The sequence below is a fragment of the Rattus norvegicus genome, chromosome 4 (genome assembly GCF_021556685.1).
Source record: "Rattus norvegicus strain SHRSP/BbbUtx chromosome 4, alternate assembly SHRSP_T2T, whole genome shotgun sequence".
In the NCBI taxonomy this organism is placed as follows: domain Eukaryota; kingdom Metazoa; phylum Chordata; class Mammalia; order Rodentia; family Muridae; genus Rattus; species Rattus norvegicus.
The window spans coordinates 102,821,580-102,842,182 of record NC_141537.1 but is presented as its reverse complement, the minus strand read 5'-3'; positions in this window follow the sequence as shown (position 1 = coordinate 102,842,182).

The following is a 20,603-nucleotide window of genomic DNA, read 5'->3' as shown; positions in this document are numbered from 1 at the left end:
AAAGAACAACAATATCAACCAACCAGACCCCACCATAGCTCTCATGAACTAAACCACCAACCAGTAAGTACACATGGAGAGACCCAGGACTCAGGCCACGTATGTAGCAGAGGATGGCATTGTCCAGTAGCAGTAGGAGGAAAAGCCCTTAGTCCTGTGAAGGCTCATTTTGCCAATGTAGGCTAATGCCAGGACACTGATGTAGGAGTGGGTGGGTGCCAGTGTGAGAAACCTCATAGAAGCAGGGGGAGGGGTTGGGGATATGGGAGAGGGAGAAAAGGGAATAACATTTGAAATGTAAATATATAAAATATGCAAGAAAAATATTATTGAAAAAGAAAACCATAACTAAGTTATTAGTGATGTTTTATATAGATAAACCCAGTCAATATTTTGTCTCCTGTTCTAGCACCTATAGCAAATCATTGGTTCTCTTTTAATGACCTGTAGTTAATTGTTTTACAACTTCTTGGAATGTTCTTTGAGTAGTAGAAATTCTGGTCACTATCTAAGATCAATTAGCTGGTGACACATGAGAGACTAGAAGAGTTCTCATTCCAGTTTTGACTATCAGAAAAGGACCTTATAACAGTCCCTCTGTAAAGGAGATTAATAATCACTGATAAAAGTTTAGGAATCCTTTTAGGATCATTATTAAGACATAAGTCATTTATTTGTCTATATAAAATCACTACAAGACATTATAGATCTGCAGATATCTGATCGAAAGGGGTGGGATAATACATAGTGATATATATATATATATATATATATATATATTTAATAATGACAGGGAAAGCCTAGAAGGAAGGTAGAAGGAATCTTTCCTAAAATGAATTCTGTTATGGCCTTGCTAATAGAAGAAAATCTTTTGCAGATTATTTTATAAACTCAAGCAAATCATCTCAGGAAGATCACCTGGAAATATTTAGCTTATCCAATTTGGCACCTGATAGAAAATATCATATCATAGTAGCTGCAATATGCCAGTGTCTCCAACAGAATATCTCTGTTGACACATCTTCACTTGCAAATGTTTATTGTAATTGGTCATTGGTCTGGTTCAAGATCTCTGGCTTCTTTGACACCATCAGTATTGGATCCTCATCAGGACTCATCTGGGTTTTGTGTTGTTCTCCTGTATCATGGAGATCCTACAGCTTTGAATCAGCAAGAATGGCCTTTTCAGGAATCCCAAAAATTTACAGATAGTATAGATTTGGAGGTGGACGAATCAGAGCCCTGGATCTGGGCCTGGGAAGTATCTGAACTGATCAGCCCACCAGCTCTCCCTTATCAGCACTGCCAAGATTAGCTCTTCAGCAGTGCTCTAGCTTGGTGACCAAATGCCACCATTTGTATGAGACAGGGTCAGATTTTCTGATTTCATGGCATCTTAACAATGACTTTTAGACTCCTGCATGCCTCCAGAGACAGCTCTACTGTACTGCCCTATCATGGTTTGTGGCTACTCTCCCAAGTGCTGCAGCCTGTAATGAGCTAGGTCATCTCTCCTGCTTTCCCACACTCAGGGCTGACTTACCTTTTGCTTTTCCATCAGTGCCAGCTCCAGTTTATTGTTCAGGTAAGGTGCAGAGACCATTCTCTTAAGTGCTAAAGTCAATAAGGAGGCAAGAATAGGTCTCCTGCTCTCATGACCCTAGGGTCAGCTGTCCTAGCTATTGCAGGTGGAGGGAAATCACCCCACATCCATTGGCCATCTCATACAAGATGAGTTGCTACTCTCCCACACTCTTGTCCTCAGGGCCTGCTCACTTAAATGAGCTCTTCCACTCAGGTCACTACATAGTGCTGCCCAAATAAAATGCAGGTCCTACTCTCCTAAGTGCTATGCCAGGCAAGAGACCAGGGCAAATCACCAGGTCTCATAACATCAGGGCAAGTTCACTTGACTATCATAGATAGGGAAGGTATTGTCTCTGACCCATGCCACCTCAATCCAGAAGTATGGAAGGACCCTCTGGGTTGGCCCTCCTCCAGTCTTGCCCCTGCCACCAGAGCCAGGCCTACTATTCTGACAAGGAAAGATGAAGAGTCAACTCACCTGCCTTCATAATCCCAGGACCAACTCTCCTGACTGCCTTGGGTGGCAAGGGGACATTGGTCAGAGGAAACACCCTCCAACCCTCCAGGAATCGAGGCTACCTCACAGCAGAGGAGAGGTTTTCATAAGGTAATGTATTCACTTCTTCTAGCATGCCTTCAGCGCCTAAGATTCTCTCTTCCATCTCCTATATTCTATTGGTGAGGCTTACCACTGAGTTCTTCTTCCAGAAGGTTCATTTCCAGCTTTACCTCACTTAGGGATTTGTTTTTAGTAATTCTATATCTTCTTTCGTGTCTTGAACTGTTTTCTTTATTTCATTCAAAAATTTGTGTTTTCATAAGTTTTGTATTTTTTTTACTTTTTCCATCTTTATTAAATTGGTTATTTCTCATTTACATTTCAATTGTTATTACCTTTCTGGTTTCCAAGCAAACATTCCCCTAATCCGTCCCCCTCCCCTTCTCAATGGGTGTTCCCCTCCCCGTCCTCCTCCTCTTACCACCCTCCCCCCAAAAATCCTGTTTACTGTAGATTCAGTTTTGGCAGGACCAAGGTCTTCCCCTTCCACTGGTGCCCTTACTAGGCTATTCATTGCTATGTATGCAGTTGGAGCCTAGGGTCAGTCCTTGTATAGACTCCAGGTAGTGGCTTAGTCCCTGGAAGCTCTGGTTGGTTGGCATTGTTGTTCATATGGGGTCTCAAGCCCCTTCAAGCTCTTTCAATCCTTTCTCTGATTCCTTCAACAGGTGTCCTGTTCTCAGTTCAGTGGTTTGCTGCTGGCATTCGCCTATGTATTCTGGCTATGTCTCTCAGGAGAGATGTACATCCGGTTCCTGTCAGTCTGCACCTCTTTGCTTCATCCATCTATCTAGTTTGGTGGCTATATACGTATGGGCCACATGTGAGACAGGCTCTGAATGGGCATTCCTTCAGCCTCTGTTCTAAACTTTGCCTCCCTGTTCCCTCCCAACGGTATTCTTCTTCCCCTTTTAAAGGAGTGAAACATTTGCATTTTTGGCCATTCTTCTTGAGTTTCATGTGTTCTATGTATCTACGGTAATTCGAGCATTTGGGCTAATATCCACTTATCAATGAGTGCATATCATGTGTGTTTTTCTGTAATTGGGTTACCTCACTCAGGATGATATTTTCCAGTTCCATCCATTTGCCTATTAATTTAATAAAGTCATTGTTTTTGTTAGTGGAGTAGTATTCCATTGTGTAGATGTACGACATTTTCTGTATCCATTCTGGGTTCTTTTCAGCTTCTGGCTACTATAAATAAGGCTGCTATGAACATAGTGGAGCCTGTGTCTTTGTTATATGTTGGAGCATCTTTTGGGTATATGCCCAAGAGAAGTTCATAGGTTTTATTAATGAACTTGTTTATTTCTTCTTTTAGGCTTTGAGCATATTCATAATAGTCTTGTTGAATATATCCTTTTGTGCTTAACCTGTATTGATTTTCTTGAGTCCACCCATCCTATGATTGATGGCTTCTGGTAGATCCATGTTGTTGTAAAATTATAAAAAATAAAAGGCTGTCTTTTACCCTGCTAGGTCCAGCACCACAGTGCCTCAAGATATCTGGTAGATATCTTGTCAGAAACACATCCCAACTCAGTGGTGGCCCACTGTCTCTGCTGCCACACACTCTCCCAAAGTCAAATAGCCACAAGACATACAATCCAATAACATCTGATCCAATTGATAAGTTATAATTGCCTACCTAAACATACAAAGCCCTGTACACATCCATCCCTAAGAACATTCATAACAACCAATCTTAACATCAGCCTCTATATTCTCTTCGCATTTTCTCTCCAGTCTCCTGTCCTTTCCGTCCCAATCTCCTCCTCTTCCCTCAAACTTTTCTCCTGCCCATCCTTCCTTTTCATCCAATGACAGTCTTCCTTTTATCTTGTACCTACCACACCTGTATGACATCATCCCACAGATCCATACTGTTTTAGGTTGTTTTGATTATAGTAATGTGCTGGCATTTAGGAATCTGGATTTGGAGTGATTGTGATTGTAAGTATGGATGTCTGTTCTTGTCTATGTAGGCTGGGTATTATATTTCTTGAATATAAAAAAATTCCTTGAATTTGTTGTTATATCTGGATCTTAGGAACACTTTGTTGCTTTGGGCTACCTGGTAGACTGTACATGTGAGTTCCTGCCGGATATGGCCACTGTTAGCCTTAGATTACATGTGTTTCGATATATTAGAGACTGACAGGAGTGGAGATGGGCTCAAAGGTGTGGTAAGAGGGGCTTTAAATGGTTCATAGAAAAGAGGAAAGCCAGGTCTCCCCTAAAGTTTGAACAGGTCCCTGCAAGATGTCTGCTATAGTGCTGGGGATGAGAGTAAGGAATAAGAATTAGAGAACAGGAAGGAGAGTGAGAATGACCTACCTGATTCACACTCCAGAAGAGGGAAAGTGGAGACCAATAAAAGAAACTTTTGGGTGCCTCTGAAATTGAAGCAGAAAGGATGATCTTCTTCAGGGCTGGACATATTGGAAATAGAGGTTAATAGGATATAGAGGCGAGAAGGGTGAGTGAATATTATTGACATAATGTCCAGGCTGTGGACACCAGCTGGTTTTGAGGTAGAGAGTACCCCTGGATTTGGTGGGTGGGAAAATGGATGGAATGTGGGAAATTGGCTGAAGATAAGTGGGAATGGGACCACAAATGAAAGAGAGGCTCCAGAAATGTGCTGCTATAGGGCTGGGGATAAGAACTGGGGTCGGAACTGATGGAAAGAAGGTGAAATGAAGATTGCTTAGCATATTTTCCAGTTGGCAAGGCCAGCAGTGCTCCAGGCAGAGAGACTAAAATTTATTTTGTAAGATACTGATCTTTTGTTAGGCCTCATATTGATAGTTCATAATACATATTGAGATCATTTAAGACTGATATCCTGCTGATAGTTAGCCTATTTGTTTAGCTTAAGAGAACAATGTAATAATAAACCTTAACTGACTTCATTTTCTCATGTAATCAACTTTCACAATCTGTGGCAATGCATGGCTGCAAACAGAATTTATATATTCTTCCAAGCCCATGACACAAAGTAAGAGATGTATGTTCTAATGTTCATTTTTTAAAAGCAACAAAAATAGAGGTTTAAAAGAATATTACAAAACAAATACCTACCATAAATACTGTGTTATTGCTTGTCATATGTTTTTATTGCATGACAAACAATGATGTTTGTAACACTGCTAGCTGAGTCAGTTGGGGTCAGTTGGAATATTTGACTTAATCCATTGTAAAATTCTGCTTAAAACTTCTGTAAATAATCCCTCATTCTTCCTCCCATACTCACATGAGGAGTTTGATACTGTTCACTAAATACAGAGCAAGGAAAGACACAAGGGCAGATTCATAAAACAGCCTTCATGCAGAACCAGATTCAGAATAATAAAACAAGAGGATGAAAGACACAAAGCATGAAGTGCAGAATTCAAATCTGAACAAGATATGGTTTAATTGACACCAAGTGAAGTGCTTTTTTGTCTTCCCTTAATGCAACATTGTTTTATATTGGGCACCTCTGAGTGTATTGTTAATGTGTTGAAACTGACTGAAAATTTTATGTAGACATATGACTGTAGAAAGGCAGTGTGCCATTACTTGGCAGAATAATACAGCTGTGGACTTAACGTTCCCATTTCTAGGACAAAAGATAATTTTGAAAAATCCTCGCAGGGAACGAGTGTCATCAAGAAGAAAATCCTCACTTAAAAATGATTATTATTAGTCTGATGGGTCTTGGTCTTTATGGAGATCAAGATGGGCAACTGGTATGGAAGAGCAATTTTGGGGAAGTGGGTGTTACACCTAGAGGAAAACACCAAGCATCCCAATACAAGAGAGCCACTTACGTGGTCTAAAATTGTGTCTAGGCTCAGTTCAAATTGAACTATAGAAGCATTTCTGGTGGTTAGATAAAAGACAGCACTAATGAGATACTAGTGAAATGGATTAATTCTGTTGTCACTAGCAGAAGGGACAAAGGACTCTCCATTGATACACACCTGTGATTGCATATCAAAATCCATGTTAGCCTCCATGCTTCCTCAATCTCTATGCACAATTACTTCTTACAGATTGTAAAGCACAGGCTGCAATCATGGCCAATTTCACATGCCCCATTTTGCTAGCTCCTAGACTGTTACAGTTCATGGTTTTTCTCTCTCCTAGATTCCTGCTTTCTTTATAATGACAAGGTTTTCCCCTGACCAACTATTCTCTACTATTGTCTTTCTTATTATTCTTATTCTTTCTTATTATGCTTCTGCCTATTCCCGAGAGAAGGCCCAGACTATGCCCAGTCTGTGTCTTTTTCTTTCTCCTCTGAGCTTTTACATGGGCCTCTGGATGTTTTCTCTTAACTACAATAAGCCTCCTGACCAAGTCATGAAGCAGCCACTTTTTTTTACTGTTCACTCATTTATATTGGCCACTGTATACAAGTGTCTAGCTCTCTCCCAGAGTCATGATGCAAAATGTAAAGAATGAATAGAATTGTGAGATGCAGACAGGGAAATCTTCAATGTTCAGAGGGAACTCTCAAATAAAGATGTGAGAAACAGAAATTACAAATATTTCCTCCTTCTTCTCTGCTGCTTTTGATCTAGCTGCTCCTGTTATTTTAGCTTTTTCTTTAAAAGCAGACAAGCATAAGTGGACAAGATAAAGCATCAGAGAGTCTGTGGTCAGTCTCATTAACCTGCTTATTCACTGTCAATTTACGAGCACTCACAGCTTTTCTTAAAGAAGATCCCTGGGTCTGGGACGAATGGCACAACTAAGCCTGAGGCCTTCCCCTTGTGGGAAGTTATTGTAGAGGACTTACTTAGAAACCAAACGATGGCTCTTCAGGGTATGATGACAGTGAGAAACAAAGACATCTTTCAGCACCATCTCTGCAATCTGAGGGTAAATTCTTTCCCAGATCCAACTAAGAATAAGATAGGGACTCCCACCAACACTGACAGAAACATAGGAATGGGGGAAATTTTGGGGGGGGCCTCCTGGAAATAGGGCTGGAATTGTGGCAAATTGTAATTTCTCTATGTGTAGGGGAGATACACCATGCTAACGGGTCATGGAAACTTTCTTTCTCAGGGAGATTCCAGATGTATATCATTAATCAACTGACTACAAGACGGCTCATGGTATTTGATATCTAAAATGAATTATTTGTCTGATACTAATGTGCAAACATTAAGCCAGAATATAATTGAAATTAGATATGTAACTAGTCAATGTGCATTTTTCTTGGATTTTGCATTAAACCTATCATATTATACAACAAATTTTCAGATATAAACATAAAATTACTTGTGAGAAGCATGCTCAGATCTCCTTTATAAAGTCCTAACATACCAACATAACAGAGAGGTGGTTTGTAGATTAAGAAAACTCCCAATCTCTGGTTTTGGCAGGCCTGGTAGTTCCTGAGGGCAATAGGCCCCCAGCAATACAAGTAAAGCTGGTAGTCACTAGGGCTTCAGGCCTCCGGATGTCCCTGGTTGCAGCATGCTTCTAGGGGTGGAAGCAAAACTGGTAGTCGCTGATGCCTGCAGGCCTCCAGGGTTTCATGTGGAAGTGTGGATCAGAAGACAAAACACAAAGGACAGGGAAGACCACATAGCTGCTGGGCAAGCTGGAAAAGAGGGCAGGTCCTGGGTAGCAGCTGGACTCCAGGGAAGCAGGCAGAACTGTGCCTCAGAAGGTGAAGTGCTGACAGTATAGGAAGAGGAACTAAATGCTGGGTTTCTCTGCAGGGGCCAACATGCAGGAATTGTGTTAGTAGTCTCACCAGTGTTTCCTGCTATCTGTAGGCCTCCAGGATTGCAGGTGGCCCTGTGAACCTGAAGAAGGAGCACGGCAGGGAAAGTGCAGACCTCACAGCTTCTGGACATGCTAGAGGATCCAGCAGGCAGGGCTGGGGAAGAGATTTGGGGGTGAAGGGGAGCCTAGCATAACTGTCCTCTGAGAGGCTTCACTCAACAGATGGCAAAAACGGATGAAGGAACCAACAGCCGATCATTAGACAATGTTGGAGGAGTCTTGTGAAAAAGTTAGGGGAAGGATTGATAGGCCCAGAGCAGATGGCTTGTCAATAAGATCAACAGAGTCAACTAAACTGGGCCATTGAGGGAGCTCCCAGAGACTGAACAGCCAATCAAACAGCATTCATGGGCTGAACCTGGGTCCTTACCATCCACGCCTGCATTTAAGTACTAGAAGTGAGGCTTGGTATTCATGTGAGTACCAACAACTGGAGCAAAAACTCTCCCTGACTCTGTTTTCTGACTTTGTACCCTGTTCCAGTAATGGGGCTGCTTTGTCTGGCCTTGTTGGGAGAGGATGTGCTAGTCTTGCAGTGACTTGATGAGCCATACTGAGTTGGTGCCTAAGGTCTAGTGGGGTGATGTCCCCCTTTTCAGAGGAGAACAGGAGGAGTATATGGGGAAAGAGTCTATGTAAGGGGGAGACTGTAAGGAGAGGGGGGCTGCCAATGGGATGTAAATTAAATTAACTACATAGTTAATTAATTAATTAATGATCAAAATAGTTCCCAATCTCAAATTGAAAAATATACCAGACAAGCAACTCTTCCCTTCAGTGTCTAACAGGTTGTCATGTGATCTCAATCCTCACTAAACTTCATTCTTTGCTTTGTGACAGCTGCAGTGAGCTCGGATTGTGCTCTCATGTCATTTACTGCTGCTCATTCAGATTAGACACATGGAGAGACAGGGGTCTGACAAATTCAAGACAGCTGCAGTTAAGTATCAGTTTATCACAGTATGTAAGGGGAGAGCATAGGGACTTGGAATATAAAATTTCCATGACGTTTTGTGATTATATATCAAAAAAGGCTGACAGTCCTTAGTTACAACTTTTCCCACAAATATGGTTTCCACAACATTTCCTGGTTCATTCGATTCCTTGGGCTATGGTTTAAAGTGCACTACAAACCAGCTGACTCAAAATAACATGGAAGAATTTCCTCCCACCTTTGGATCCAGGAAGTCTGAAGATGATGACTTGAGCTCCTGGGACACAGCAGGCTTTTCCACTCATCCTACATGCCTAGAGGCCTAGGGAAAATCAGTCTGAGATGCAAAATATACTGGAACAATCGAAGGCTGAACTTGGATTTACTGTTGAGTTACACATCTTTTACTCTCTGGATGAATGGTTGTGGCTTCCCAATATCAGTGACAGGAAATAGTAGACATGGGAGGAGTTTCTATATTCAGATAAAATATTTAAAAAGTACCTACTTTTGGTAAGATATACAAGGTTTGGTACACTTGGAATTGCAGCACTTAAAGCATTTTGCTTTAAGAGGTATATTTCCATGGGTTCAGGGCAGCTTGGACTATAGAGCAAGTTTTAACCTATCAGAGATAGGTTACTCATTGTTCAGCTGGGTACTTAACAGGAATCTTGGCTGTTCCAGTGACAGTGGATCTAGAATAGAGTTTACGCTACCACTATCCATCTGATGTGACAAGTTGATACTGTGAACACTGCTTGTAGTCCCCTCCTGTGCCTTAGCCTTCAGAGTTCAGCCTGATAGCAAGTGTCTGAATCAGTAGCTTTTCTCTGTACAGAGTCTGCTATCCAAACACTTTCCTCTTTGTCTAAAAATCAGTGAACTTTACCTTAGTCAACTAGACTTGAGAGCCCAGGAGAGCATTTACGAAATATTATGTTCTTTATTCTTTGTGTCAAGTTTACAAAAATTATTTTCTACTACTTTTGACTATCTTGATAGCATGATTTTAAAGGTTAAGTGACATAAAGTATTCTAATTTTTATGTCTGTGTTCATTTGCAGAACAAGTAGTTTGGAAACAATTTAAGAATGTTCATTTCCTATTAATCATCCCTATTCTTCAAATAGACAATAACTAAATTCCAATAATGATGTCATTTTCTTTATTGAACTTTTAACACTAATTATCAGTAAATACTACGCAGCTGTAAAAGTCATTGGTGTCTGAGTTCTTTTGTAAAAGAACAAGTAGTTAGAATGATCTTGGTGATTTATGTTATGTAAAAGTACAGTTGAGTTATGCAGGAACTTGTATATCAAATGTTTGATACTGAATAAGTAATCAATGGAAGTGTAGCACAGTCATCTGTTTAAATCCTAAAGTTTCTATGTAATTAGGACATGGACAGAACCAACAAAGGCAGCAGCAGAGCCTCAGAGGGCACTTATGTACCAACTCTGCTCCTTATTTCGTGTCCTTGCTGAAAAAGTAACTACATTAACAAATACACATTACATGTAGTGGTTAGTTTCATAAAAGCATCTCCCTTTAATATTATTATATGTAAACCATATTTATGCCTTGTTCTGATTAGTTTTTAAAGTCCAATTTGCATAAGCTAGACTCAACTGAATGGGAAAAAATTGTCTCCATAAGGCTAGACTGTGGGCAAGCTTTTAGAGCATTTTCCTAATTACTGACTGATGGGGGATCATTATTTCTCTGTAATACAGCTGGAGGTTAGGGATAGTCATTCCCCCAGAAGTTCTTTTATTGTTGAGAATAGTTTTCCCTATACTGAGTTTTTGTTATTCCCAATGAATTTGCACTTTCTAACTCTAGGAAAAATTGATTTGGAAATTTGATGGAGATTTTATTGAATCTGTAGATTGCTTTTGGCAAGATCATCATTTATAGTATATTAATTATAGTATATTAGTATATTAATCCTTTCAGTCCATGAGCATGGAGATCTTTCCATCTTCTGAGGTTTTCTCAGATTTCTTTCTTCAGAGATTTGAAGTTCTTTTCATATAGATCTTTCACTTGCTTGTTTAAAGTCACCCCAAGATATTTTATATTATTTGGGACTATAAGGAAGGGTGTCATTTTGTTAATTTTTTTCTCAGCCCTTTTATCCTTTGAGTAGAGTAAGGATACTGATTTATTTCAATTAATTTTATGTCCCTCCATTTTGCTGAAGTTGCTTATCAGCTGTATGAGTTCTCTGGTGGAATTTTTGGGGTCACTTAAGTATACTATCATATCATCAGCAAATAGTGTTGTTTTGACTTACTCCTTTCCAATTTGTATCCCTTTAACCTCATTTTGTTTTCTAATTGCTCAGGCTAGAACTTCAAGTACAATATTCAATAGGTAGAGAGTTGGTAACCTTTTCTAGTCCCTGATTTAAGTGGGATTGCTTCAAGTTTTTCTCCATTTAGTTTGATGTTGGCTACTATTTAGCTGTATATTACCCTTACTACATTTAAGTATGGGCCTTGAATCCAGATCTTTTCAAGACTTTTAATATGATGGACTTTTGAATTTTGTCAAATGTTTTTTCAACATCTAATGAAATGATCATATTTTTTTCTTTGACTTTGTTTCTGTGGTTTATTATGCTGATGGATTTCCATGTATTCAACCATCCCTACATCAGTGGATAAAGATTACTTGATCATGATAGATGATCATTTTGATGGGTTCTTGCATTTCGGTTGCCAGAATATTTTTTAGCTTTTTTCATTGATATTCATAAGGAGTATTGTTCTGACATTCTCTTTCATTGTTGGGTCTTTGTGTGATTTTGGTGTCAGCATAAATTTGGTTTCATAAAACAAATTGGGTAGTGTTCCTTCTGTTTCTATTTTGTGGAATAGTTGGAAGGGTATTGGTATTAGGTCTTCTTTGAAGGTCTGATAGAATTCTGCACTAAACCCATCTGGTTCTGGGCCTTTTTGGTTGGGAGACTTTTATTGACTGCTTCTATTTCTTTACAGGTTTTGAAACTGTTTAGATGATTTATGTGACACTTATTTAAATTTGGTACCTGTTTCTGTCTAGAAAATAATCCATTTCCTCCAGATTTTAACAAGTCCTTAGTTTCTTTTTGTATTTCTTTCGTGACCAAGTTATCATTGAGTATTGTTAACTTCCTATATAGGTGGGCTTTCTGGTGTTATTGCTGTTATTGATGACTATCCTTAATTCATGAAGATCTGATAGGATGCATGGGATTATTTCAATCTTTGGTACCATCTGTTGAGGCCTGTTTTTGTGATATGGTTAATTTTGGAGAGGGTACCATGAAGTGCTGAGAAAAAGGTATAATCTTTTGATTTAGTATGGAACGTTCTATAGATATATGCTAAATCTGTTTGGTTAATAACTTTGTTAGTTTCTCTGTGTCTCTGTTCAGTTTCTGTTTCCAGGATGTGTCCACAGATCAGAGTGGGGTCTGGAAGACTCACACTATTATTGTGTGAGGTACTATGTGTGTTTTGAGCTTTAGTAAAGCTTTTATTTTTATTTACTTATTTTTTTAATGAATGTGTGTGCCCTTGCATTTGGAACATAAATGTTCAAAATTGAGAGTTCATCTTCGTAGATCTTTCTTTTGAGGTCTATAAAGTGTCCTTCCTTGTTTTTTGATAACTTTTGGTTGAAAGTCGAATTTATGTGATATTAAAATAATTACCCTAGCTTTTGGGATCATTGACTTGGAAATTTTTTTCCAGCACTTCAGTCTGAGATAGTATCTGTAATTGTCACTGAGGTGCATTGTGGGATGATGTCACAAGTGAGGCAGGTACAAGATAGAATGGAGCCTATCATTGGATGAGAAGGAAGAATGGGCTGGAGAAATGTTTGAAGGAAATAGAGGAGGTGGGAACGGAAAAGAGGAGACAAAGAGAAGCTGTGGCGGAGACAACATGGGAGCTGACGTTAAGATTCCATGCTGTACCCTTACAGGTTGCTATGAATATTCTTAAGGAATGATATGTACAGGGCATTTTGTGTTTAGGTGGGCAATTATATCTTATCAATTGGATCAAAGGTTATTTTGTTGTGTGTTCTTTCATGTGCAGGTTCTAATGTAAGGGAATATGGGGCGGCTAGTCTGGGCCACCAAAGAATTGGAATGTGTATTTCTGGCATGGAAACCTACCTTCAGAACTAGAAAGGTAGAGGGATTGTTGCCAGACTCAGAAAGAGGCCTTGAGCAGAGTGATATGGGATCAAGCAAAATGGATGAGAGGCTTTGCTGACTAAGACTTAAAATATCTACCAGATATCTTAGGGCACTGCGGTGCCAGACCTAGTGGGGGATAAAAGTCAGCATTTTATTTTCAATAGTTTTGCAACAGTGCATTTCCTGTATGAACCAAAATGCTAGGTTCTCTTTATTTACCCAGTCTGTTAGTCTATGTCATATGATTGGGGAATAGAGTCCTTTGATGTTAAGAGATATTTAGGAACAGTGATTATTGATTTTTGTTATTTTTTGTTTTTGTTACAAGTGGAATACTGTTTGTAGTGCCTACCTTCTTTTTTGTTTTTTTGTTTTTTTTTTTGTTTGTTTTCTGCAAGATTAATTTCTTGTTCTTTTTAGGATGTGGTTTCCCTCCTTGTGTTGGACTTTTCCATCTATTATCCTTTGTAGGGCTGGATTTATGGAAATATATTGTGAAAATTTGGTCTTGTCATGGAATGTCATGGTTTCTCCATCTCTGGTAATTGAGAGTTTTGCTGGGTATAATAGCCTGAGCTGGCGATTGTTTTCTTTAGGGTCTGTATTATATCTTTCTAGGACTTTCTGGCTTTCATAATCTCTGGTGAGAATCTGATGTAATTCTGATACGTCTCCCTTTATGTGTTATTTGACTTTTTCCATTACTGCTTTTAATATTCTTTCTTTGTTTTGTGATTTTGGAGTTTTGACTATTATGAGACAGGTGTGACTTCTTTTCTGGTCCAATATATTTGGAGTTCTGTAGGTTTCTTGTATGTTTATGGGCATCTCTTTCTTTAGGTTAAGGAAGTTTTCTTCTATAATTTTATTGAAGATATTTACTTGCCCTTTATGTTGGGAATCTTCGCTCTCCTCTAACCCTATTGTCCTTAGGCTTGATTTTCTCATTATTTCCTGGATTCCTGGACATTTTGTTTTAGGAGCTTTATGCTTTTTTCATTTTCTTTGACTATTTTCTCAATGTTTAATACCTCTGAGATATTCTCTTCTATCTCTTGTATTCGGTTGCTGGAATCTATCTACAGATCTCTTTCCTAGCTTTTCTATCTCCAGGGATGTCTCACTTTGTGATTTCTTTATTGTTTCTATTTGTGTTTTTAGATCCTGGATGGTTTTGTTCAATTGCTTCACCTGTTTGGCTGTTTTCCTATAGTTCTTTAAGATTGTTTTGAGTTTTCTCTTTACGTGGTAATACCTCTTTACCTGTTTTGTCCTATATATTTTTCAGGTAGTCATTTATGTCCTTCTTAACTTCCCCAATCACCTTCATGAATAGAAATTTTAAATCAGAATCTTGCTTTTCTGGTGTGTTGGGGTATTTACGGCTTGCTGTGCTGGGAGAACTGCGTTCTGTTGATGCCAAGTAGCTTTGGTTTCTGTTGCTTAAGTACTTACACTTGCCTCTATCCATCTGGTTATTTCTAGTGTTAGCTGATGTTGCTGTATCTGATCATGGCTTGTTTTGCCTGTAAGCTTCTGTGTCAGCACTTGTAGGAGAGCATCTCTCTCTTGGCAGTATTTGGAAATGTAGAAGTGTTGCACAGGGTCAGCTCCAGGGCTCTGTTAGAAACTGGAAGGATCTGGTCCCTAGCTTTTCCTTGTTTCCTATGTCCTGTGGGTTCTGGGATGATCCCCCTCAGGCCAGGTATTTGAGCAGTAGTATTATTCTCACACATGCCCTCAGGTGTGTCAGCACTCCCAGGAGATGAGCTCTTTCCAGTCTAGAGTTGAGTATGGAGAGCTGGGCACAAGGTCAGCTCTAGGGCTCAGATCTAGCTATTTTTTCTTATTATGCTTCTTCCTACTCCCAAGAGAAGGCCCAGGCCGTGTCTAGTGTGCTTCTTTTTCTCTCTGCTCTGAGTTCTTCAATGTGCCTCTGGATATTTTCTCTTAACTACAATAAAACCTCCCTACCAACTCATGAACCAGCCATTTTGGTGTTTTATTTACTGTGCACTCATTTACATTGACCACTATCTTATAAGTGTCTAGACTCACACAGAGTAATGATACAAGATGTGAAGAATCAATAGAATTGTGAGATGTATGCAGAGAGCCCTTTGTGGCCATTTGCTTAGCTTCTAGATACTTGGCGGGGGGGGGGGGGGGGGGAGGATCTGATCTTATCAGGACAAATGAAAGAAGCCCAGTGTAGGAATCTGGCTTTGGGCTTGGGTTCAGAAAATGGGCCATGTAAAATAACATTTACATTTGAGTTAATACAAAGCTCAGAGCAGGCATAACGGAAGCACTTGTGGCAGCCCTTTTGTCTTGGCCATCCTGATTAGCCCCCAGAAAGGTGTTTACAGGATCTTGATTATCACCTTGCTTGTGCCTCTATTCAGAATGGATCTTATCTTTCTTCATGTAGTTAAAGTGGTATAAAAGCAGATTGGAAAATAAAACATTTCTTTCAGCTTCAGAACTGGCTGGAGTCACACGACTGTGTTGTCTATGAGTCTTTTGTCTTTTGTTTCCTTTCAATCCTCACTTCTGCCCTGTGGAACTTGTTGACTGACTGGAAAATGGCTTGGTCAGATGTAGACAGGGAAACCTTTATCCAGAGGGAACTAAGTGGAGGATTGGGAAACAGATAAAACAGATAATGACTTTTTTCTGCTTCTTTTGGTCTAGTTGCTCCTGTCATTAACGTTTTTTCTTTAAAAACAGACAAGCATAACTGGACAAGATAAAGCACCAGGAAGTCTGTGCTTAGTCTTATTAACCTGCATATTCACTGATTATACATGAGTATTCACATTTCTTTAAAAAGACCCATACCTCTTGGGAAGATGACATAAATAGCTCTGTGGCCTTTCCCTTGTTGAAATTTACTCTAAGGGACTCAATTAGACACACAAAGATGACTTTTCAGGGTAATGAATGTAGGATGGTATCACTACTCATGTGAAGGCAGGTACAAGTTAGAACGAGGCCTGTCATTGCACAAGAAGGAAGAATGGGAGGGAGAAAAGTTTTAGAGTGAGGAAGAAACTGGAACAAGAGAGACAGACAGAGAGTGGGAGAGAGAGAGAGAGAGAGAGCGCCAAGAGAACATGGAGGCAGATGTTAAGATTTCACTCTGCACATTTACAGGCTGTTATGAATATTCTTCAGGGATAGATGTGTACAGGGCTTTGCATGTATAAATGAGCAAATTATATATTATCAATTTGCTCTGAGGTTATTGTGTTGTGTGTTCTTTCATGTGGCGATTAATGTTCCAGAGACTATTTAGTGGCTGTAGACATGTATATGTCTGGCATGATGGCAACCTTCCTGGGGAACTAGATAGGTAGAGAGATTGTTGCCAGTCTCAGAGAGAAGCCATCAGCAGTGTGATAAGGAGCAAAGCAGGTGAGATAATTTGATAACTGAGATGAAGACATACACCAGTTATCTTGGGGCTCTAAGGTGCTGGGTCTAATGTGGAGTAAAAGACAGCTATTACTTTTTATAATTTTATAGCAACAGGTGGTGAACCAACGTGGTGCACAAGAATCCACTAGTAAGCCTAAGAGTTGAGAGAAAGTTTTATTTTCTAAGTAACAGGGTGCCAGCTCCATGTTGAATCAAATGGTGGTCCAAGCTCAGGAAACTTATACAAAGAGGCAGCCAGTCTTGCAGGGTGTAGGTTCCCTGCTGTGATAGTAGTGGCAGCTCAGATAGAGATAAAAGCTGATTTTTAAAGAAAATTGTTTAGAAAGTTTTTAAGGATACTCACATTCCTTCTAACACGAGCTTCATGGAAATTTTGGGTTAGAATCCTAGTTAGACAAGCTACTTCTTAATGACAGGTATTGGTAGAAGGTAATTAAGTTTGTCTTTAAGAAAAAGAGAGTATAGAGATTACCCGAATTACTGACTCCAAGTAGAGAATTGTGATAGTTACAAATTATTGAGGTTAAATAAAAATCTGAGGCTTGACAGATGGATATATTTTGGGCTAAAGTCCTGTTTTGATAAGTTGCTTATTGTTATTAGTATTAGTAGAAGGTGTTTAATTTGTTTTATAAATTACCCCCTTAAAAGGCATGTGGCTTAATCACACTGACTAGAGAGGTTTTGTGAATATTTTTGATATTTACCACAACAGGAAGCTAAGGTTTTCTTACTGTGGACTCCATAGGAGTTTTGGGTTAATTTCATGATATGACTAATTGGAAAAGCCTAACAGATTCATTCACTTTTGTTTAGTTTACTTCCTTTTTAAAACAATTGTTTAAATCTTCAAAATGGATGCGACTTTGAGTTTTATTGTTATATTATTCCTCAGAGAGAGAGAGAGAAAGAGAGAGAGAGAGAGAGAGAGAGAGAGAGAGAGAGAGAGAGAGAGAGATACAAGCTTTTCTGGTTACAGACTAAGGAACACAGTATTTTCGAGGAAAGGTTTTTTTGTTTGTGTTTCTAAAAAGGGTTATTAGGCTCTGGACACTTTTCAAAGTCATATTGATTGGATTTGAACCGAGGGCGTATGCTTGAAAAACTACATTCAAGAGAATCAAACAAAAAGATATCTCTATTCTAAACTTTGGTCTTGAGAATTATATTTTGAGGAATGTACCTACTTGGATTCCTGATCTCAAGGACTTTCAACTAGGTCCACTCAATGCAGGCACATCAGGCTACAACATTTACTCCATTTTTCCTACCACCTACCCCACAAAGACATCTCAACTCCCACATACAGCTTGAAGAACTTATGGAAGAGTTGTCACCCCAATTCCCTGGACTTTTGGGAGCAGAAAGTGGTTATTCTAAGGTTATTTTTATGAGGAATTAAAAAATGTTTGTAATTTATCAGGGAGGGATTAGCTAGATTACATTGAGGTATACGGCCAAAACCTCATTTGGTAACAAAGTTAAAATCATATCTTTAATTTGGTATAGAACTTATTTGTTACAAAAATTTTAAAAGTAGGTTTAAAGCCAGACTTTCTATTGATGTCATTACAAATTTTGGAGTTGGTTACACATGTGAGTTAAGGGCCAAATAGCAAATTCATGGCTCTAAGATTGTTAGAATATTTTCAAGATAATATATTAACATAGTTAATAAACAACAATCTAGACTACCTTATATAGATAGGTGGTTTTAAAAATGTCAGAAAACGACAAAATATGAGATTTAAAGTTATTTATCTTTTGTTGAGACATATCTGCTCCTGAAAGTTCCTCTTTGACAGATTTAATGAAGAAGTTGAGCATCTCTACCCCCAGGTGAGGCAATACTTTGTGGCTAGGCAGTCACTGGGCAGAAATTGCCTCTTTCATTCACAGGCTAATACTGTCCAAAAAGGGAAACCCTATGCAGAATAGTAGACTGATAATTTTGGCAAGACAGAATTATCAGCTCTTCAAGAGTCTACATTTCAAGAGTCTGTCAGTTGATTTTGGGCCAGAAGGCTGAAGACTTGCACTCACATGTTGCTAATAGAGGACTGTGCTAGTGTAGATTTGTCTCTAAAACTTCTCAATTCTGGAAGCTGTGTTAGGCTTCCTATGTGCATAGATATTTGGTCATTCTCAGATTTCTGACGAGGTTTAAGATTCATTATAGTCTCATAGACTATCAGGCTCTTTAACTTTGAAAATACATATTTTATTGGGTAGTTATTAGATAGTATACAAGCTAGCTAGAATATAACATAGATTTTAAGCATTTCTTTTTTTTTTTTATTAACTTGATTATTTCTTATATACATTTCAAGTGTTATTCCCTTTCCCGTTTTCCGGGCAAACATCCCCCTCCCCCCTCCCCTTCCTTATGGGTGTTCCCCTCCCAACCCTCCCCCCATTGCCGCCCTCCCCCCATAGTCTAGTTCACTGGGGGTTCAGTCTTAGCAGGACCCAGGGCTTCCCCTTCCACTGGTGCTCTTACTAGGATATTCATTGCTACCTATGGGGTCAGAGTCCAGGGTCAGTCCATGTATAGTATTTAGGTAGTGGCTTAGTCCCTGGAAGCTCTGGTTGCTTGACATTGTTGTACTTTTGGGGTCCCGAGCCCCTTCAAGCTCTTCCAGTTCTTTATCTGATTCCTTCAACGGGGAACTTATTCTCAGTTCAATGGTTTGCTGCTGGCATTCGCCTCTGTATTTGCTGTATTCTGGCTGTGTCTCTCAGGAGCGATCTACATCCGGCTCCTGTCGGTCTGCACTTCTTTGCTTCATCCATCTTGTCTAATTGGGTGGCTGTATATGTATGGGCCACATGTGGGGCAGGCTCTGAATGGGTGTTCCTTCAGTCTGTTTTAATCTTTGCCTCTCCCTTCCCTGCCAAGGGTATTCTTTTTCCTCATTTAAAGAAGGAGTGAAGCATTCACATTTTGATCATCCGTCTTGAGTTTCGTTTGTTCTAGGGATCTAGGGTAATTCAAGCATTTGGGCAAAAAGCCACTTATCAATGAGTGCATACCATGTATGTCTTTCTGTGATTGGGTTAGCTCACTCAGGATGATATTTTCCAGTTCCAACCATTTGCCTACGAATTTCATAAACTCGTTGTTTTTGATAGCTGAGTAATATTCCATTGTGTAGATGTACCACATTTTCTGTATCCATTCCTCTGTTGAAGGGCATCTGGGTTCTTTCCATTTTCTGGCTATTATAAATAAGGCTGCGATGAACATAGTGGAGCACGTGTCTCTTTTATATGTTGAGGCATCTTTTGGGTATATGCCCAAGAGAGGTATAGCTGGATCCTCAGGCAGTTCAATGTCCAATTTTCTGAGGAACCTCCAGACTGATTTCCAGAATGGTTTTACCAGTCTGCAATCCCACCAACAATGGAGGAGTGTTCCTCTTTTTCCACATCCTCGCCAGCATCTGCTGTCACCTGAGTTTTTTATCTTAGCCATTCTCACTGGTGTGAGGTGAAATCTCAGGGTTGTTTTGATTTGCATTTCCCTTATGACTAAAGATGTTGAACATTTCTTTAGGTGTTTCTCAGCCATTCGGCATTCCTCAGCTGGGAATTCTTTGTTTAGCTCTGAACCCCATTTTTTAATAGGGTTAGTTTCCCTGCGGTCTAACTTCTTGAGTTCTTTGTATATTTTGGATATAAGGCCTCTATCTGTTGTAGGATTGGTAAAGATCTTTTCCCAATCTGTTGGTTGCCGTTTTGTCCTAACCACAGTGTCCTTTGCCTTACAGAAGCTTTGCAGTTTTATGAGATCCCATTTGTCGATTCTTGATCTTAGAGCATAAGCCATTGGTGTTTTGTTCAGGAAATTTTTTCCAGTGCCCATGTGTTCCAGATGCTTCCCTAGTTTTTCTTCTATTAGTTTGAGTGTGTCTGGTTTGATGTGGAGGTCCTTGATCCACTTGGACTTAAGCTTTGTACAGGGTGATAAGGATGGATCGATCTGCATTCTTCTACATGTTGCCCTCCAGTTGAACCAGCACCATTTGCTGAAAATGCTATCTTTTTTCCATTGGATGGTTTTGGCTCCTTTGTCAAAAATCAAGTGA